The sequence below is a fragment of the Dama dama genome, chromosome 7 (genome assembly GCF_033118175.1).
Source record: "Dama dama isolate Ldn47 chromosome 7, ASM3311817v1, whole genome shotgun sequence".
Classification (NCBI taxonomy): Eukaryota; Metazoa; Chordata; class Mammalia; order Artiodactyla; family Cervidae; genus Dama; species Dama dama.
In genome coordinates, this window is record NC_083687.1 from 19341128 (window position 1) to 19346214 (window position 5087).

Consider the following 5087-nt stretch of genomic DNA (forward strand, 5'->3'; position numbering starts at 1 on the left):
GCGGCGTGTGCCGGCGGAGCCCGCCTCCCCCCTCCGCTCCCAGGCTGCCGCCGCCGGCCCGCCCCCCACCCGCCCGCGCCCGGCGCCCCCACCCCCAGCAGTCACCCCTTCCTCCGGGCCTCGCACTCCCCTGGGCCCCCGCCCTCAGCAGTCACCCGGCCTCTCCGAACCTCGCCCTCTCGCCTGCAAGGAGGAAATTACGGGAGGCTAATTGGGAGCCGACTGTAAAGGGTCGGCCAAGTGTGCGCAGCCGTTATTCTCCATCTCGCGTCTCCGCCTTCGCGACCCGAGCAGCTCACCCCGCGCCCCACCTCTGCTCTCCCCAGTCCGCCGCCCATCACGCCTCTCAGATAAATCTCGCGCACGCTCAGGGCACACTTGACGCTCCCGGCCCTCCTCCTGTCACCAGCCCACGCCTCCTCCATTTGTAAATCCTACATCACCTGCTTAATCTGTCTGCTACTCTCCTCCTCCCCTCGTGGCCATCAACAGCCTTCCAGGGTCGATCCCTGCCTAGGTATTAGCGTGGCCCACTCACCTACCCCTCCATGCCTCCTCCCGCCAGGTCTGTCTTTCCTGTCTCTTTGCGTTCCGCTACCACTACTGGGAAGGTTCCGTGCACTGGGAACGCCCCCGACTCTGTAAATGTGCACCCCAAGTTCCCTCCTCTGTACCCCGGATCACCTCCATTCTTGACCTCAGGCTGATCGTCGACTGCCCAAACCCAGAGCTAGACTGAGTGTTTCCTAGAGGGAGTGAGGAAGCTCTGTGCCTCCAGCTTAATGGTTCAGAGACCTCTGTCCCGGGAAAGGACAGGAAACCGTTTCTTGTTTGCCCAAGGCAAGGGGGCAGAGATCAGGACCCTCTGTCCCCATCTCTAGTCCTTCAAATCAAGATTTGATTTCACCATCCTTAAATTCGTGGTAAGAAGTAGTCCCTAGCCGGTGCAGAGCAGCTTTCTACAGACAACCCCCACAGGTCGGAGCCCCTGAACTAATTTTTCTTGCATTCTTCATTGAACGTAGCCACACCCACCCCATCTGCCTAGCCATCTTCCCCGAAACTCTGATCACCTCTTTCCTCCAGAGCTTTCTAAATTTGAGTTGAACAATGCCATAGCTCTGACCATATGTTTTACTTTTTTTTTTTTTTACTGAAAAATTGCAAACAACCTATGCTGTCCAAAATGATTGTAAACAGATTATGGTACACCAACACACTATGTGACTATTGAAAGTCACCTTTGGGAAGCCTAAAGATTTTTTTAAAAGCTAAGAATAGATTAGGTGGAGGGAAAAAAGCAAGAAACAGAATATGTTTCAATGTTGGCAGTGATTTTTTTCCCCCAGGTGATGGAATTACAGGTAATTTTTTCTTACTGATGCTTTTCAACATTTCTCTTTTTCCCACAATGAGCATGTTTAACTTTTTCTTGTAGTAAAAGAAATTCAATAACTTTAAAGAACTTTTAGAATACAGTAAAAATTGGGGGACTTCCCTGGCGGTCCAGTGTTTAGGGCTTGGCACTTTCATTGTCCTGTCCCCAGTTCAATCCCTGGTTGAGGAACTGAGATCCCACAAACTTCTCTGTGTAGCCAAAAAATAAATGAATAAAATAAAAATTTAAAAATCACCCACGATCCTATTTGCTTGATAAAACCACTGTTGTTCTTTGACTCCTTTTCCTATCCAGCTGTTTTTACCCAGAACCTGTAATGTTGTATCCTGTGTTGTTTTTTTTTTTTTCACTCATCATATATTGATAGTTTTCAAAAGTGTACACTATTGCTACAATGTATAAAAATACAAGAATGAGAACCTACTTTGTAGCTCAGGTAACTCTCCTCAGTGCTCTCCGGTGACCTCAATGGAAAGGAAATCCAAAATTAAGGGGATATATGTATGTATGTATAGCTGATTCACTTTGCTGTATAGTAGAAACAAACAACATTTTAAGGCAACTATACTCCTATAAAAATTTCTTTAATAAATTAATTAAAAGCATATTTTTTATGGCTAAATGATAGCCCGTTAAATAGATACACCCTAATTTATTTAACCTGGGATTCCCAGGTGGCGCAGTGGGAAAGAATCTGCCTGCCAGTGTAAGAGACACAAGAGACACAGGTTCAATCCCTGGGTCAGGAAGATCCCCTGGAGTAGGAAATGGCAACCTGCTCCAGTATTCTTGCCTGGAAAATTCCATGGACATAGGAGGTTGGTGGGCTACAGTCCATAAGGTCGCAAAGAGTCAGACTCAACTGAGTGACTGAGCACACACCATTTATTTAACCTAGCCTTCTTTCCTAGATCCTTAGGTTGTATTTACTTTTCACCATTATAAATTCATTCAACAAATATTTACTGAGCACCTATCTGCTACCAGAGAATCCCATGGACAAGGAGCCTGGCGGGCTACAAAGAGTGTCGGCAAAGAGTCCGACACAACAGAAGTGACTTAGCACACAGCACTCATGCAGCACGTATGTGCTACTACTCCATGCCAGACATCATCCTAGACACTGAGCTACAGCTCCAGGATAAATAGTAGTGCTAAAAATTTTCATATAGTTTTTTCCATCTTTTAGATTCCTTCCTTAAGATGGAGTCTGAATTGATGAGTGACTGAGTCAAAGAATTTGTGAAAAATGAATAGTTGCTTTACATGAATGAAATTCACTGGCAATCACTGAAGAAACAATAAAGATACTTGAAGCTTTGGAAGTTGATGGCATCAGATTGTATCACTTACTACATGTTTTGAAAATTTTAGCACCTGGCATGTCACTCTCTTCACCCTTCCTTCTGCCAAATTCTTGGTGATTTTTTTAAAGACTTTTTAAAAATGTGGATCATATTTAAAGTCTTTATTGAATTTGTTACAATACTGCTTCTGTTTTATGTTTTGGTTTTTTGGCCTTGAGGCATGTGGGATCTTAGCTCCCCAACCAGGGATCGAGCCTGCACCCCCTGCACTGGAAGACGAAGTCTTAACCACTGGACCACTAGGGAAGTCCCTCTTGGTGATTCTTGATTCAGTACCACATAGACCAATTTTCCAAGAAGTGTGATAGTCTGTTTGCAAAGATGGCCACTCCACTTCCTCCTGTCCCACATGACCTTTAGCAATGATTTTGCTGCTTGTCCCAGCAAAAGGTAGAAGCCTATTTCTCAGCCTCTTGAATCTGGACTGGTCTTAGGACTTGTTTTGACTAACAGAATATGGTGGAAGTGACATTGTGTGAGTCCCCAGAGTCTGGGTCCCAAAAACCATTGCAGCATCTGTTTGCTCCCTTAGAAAACTTCCAACATCTTGTAAAGAAGTTCAGTCTGGCATGCTGGAAGACAAGAAGCCCCATGACGGAGACCTGAGATGCCCTGGTCAATATCCACAATATAGGAGGTCCTGTTAACTGCCTCAGTCAAGCTTCCAGATGATTCTAGCTCATGAATGAGCCCTGGCAAGACTAACAAGAACTGCTCAGCGGAGTCCAGCTGTATTACCAGATAAACAGTGGATGAGCAGTTAAACGGTGGGTGTTTCAAGCCATTCTGTTTTGGGATGTTGTTACTATAGCAATGCTGCCGTTCAGTCGCTCAGTCGTGTCCAGCTCTTTGTGACCCCATGGACTGCAGCACGCCAGGCTTCTCTGTCTTTCACCATTTCCCAGAGCTTGCTCAAACTCATGTCCATTGAGTCAGTGATGCCATCCAACCATCTTGTCTTCTGTTGTCCCCTTCTCCTGCCGCCTTCAATTTTTCCCAGCATCAGGATCTTTTCTAATGAGTTGACTCTTCACAACAGGTGGCCAAACTGATAAAACCAGCTTCCCCCATTTCCTTGATTTCTTCCTCTCCACCAATGAGAAGGATGTTCCCACCCAAACCTTGTTACTACCAACTGTTTCACACAGTCCATGATTTTAAGTATTACACTTTCCTACAACCAGATCCTCTCTTTTCAGCCCATAGTACCTGGACTCAAACAGGTACTTTTGATACTTAGGTTGTGTTTACTTTTTTGGCCATTATAAATGCATTCAACAGGGACTTCCCTGGTGGTCCAATGGTTAAAAATCCACCTGCCAATGCAGGGAACATGGGTTCAGTCCCTGGTCTAGGAAGATTCCACATGCCCGCAGGGGAACTAAGCCCATGTGCCACAACTACTGAAGCCTTTGTGCTCTAGAGCCTGTGCTCTGCAACAAGAGAAGCCACCGCCATGAGAAGTTCGAGCACCGCCATGAATAGTAGCCCCCACTCGCTGCAACTAGAGAAAGCCCACTCACAGCAACAAAGACCAAGTACAGCCCCAAATAAATAAACTAATATTTTAAAAACACATGCACTCAACAAATATTGAATTTGGATCTACAGGGATCACTCATAAGGGCTATATTACAACTTTAGTGGGCTCTAGACACTTCGCCTGCATGGGCCTCTTCCTCCATGAAAGAATATTAAACATTATATTTTATGATTGCCTTGGTATCAAGATAAATTTAATCCAGGCTGGATTCATTATTATTTATTCATTTTTATTATATTCACTTTTTTCTTCTGATTTTACAGAAGAAAAATTAAATTAAAATATTTTGTGGGCCCCTAAAAGTATTGTAGACCTTTGTCACTGTGCCTCCTGTGGATAAGCTGGCCCTGTCTCTCATCCATTGATCTCACCTTCTTTTCAGCAGCTCCTACCTCCATCACATCCACGCTCCCCTCCTTACCCAGCATTGATTCCATGATCTGTCATGATAATCAGCGCCTTGTATATAGCAGCTCCCTGGCCCCTCTCTCCCATCATATTCATCTGATAAAACCCCACCATGGTATGTTCTACAGCCAACACCCAAGCACCTGAATGTGGCTGGAAATAACACATATCCAGGCTGTCTGGTGTCACTTAACTTCATATCCTCAAGCACTCTGTGTTGAACACTCCTGCTTCTGCTTTTCCCCAGTGCTGGGCACTCTCAGCCTCCTCGATGGTTATTTTTACTTTCTCCTTTCTCCTCCAACTGCCAACCCCTCGGTTCCTCCTCCCCCTGATGGTGGTCTCGCTTCCAACTTCCTGAAGGAAATAG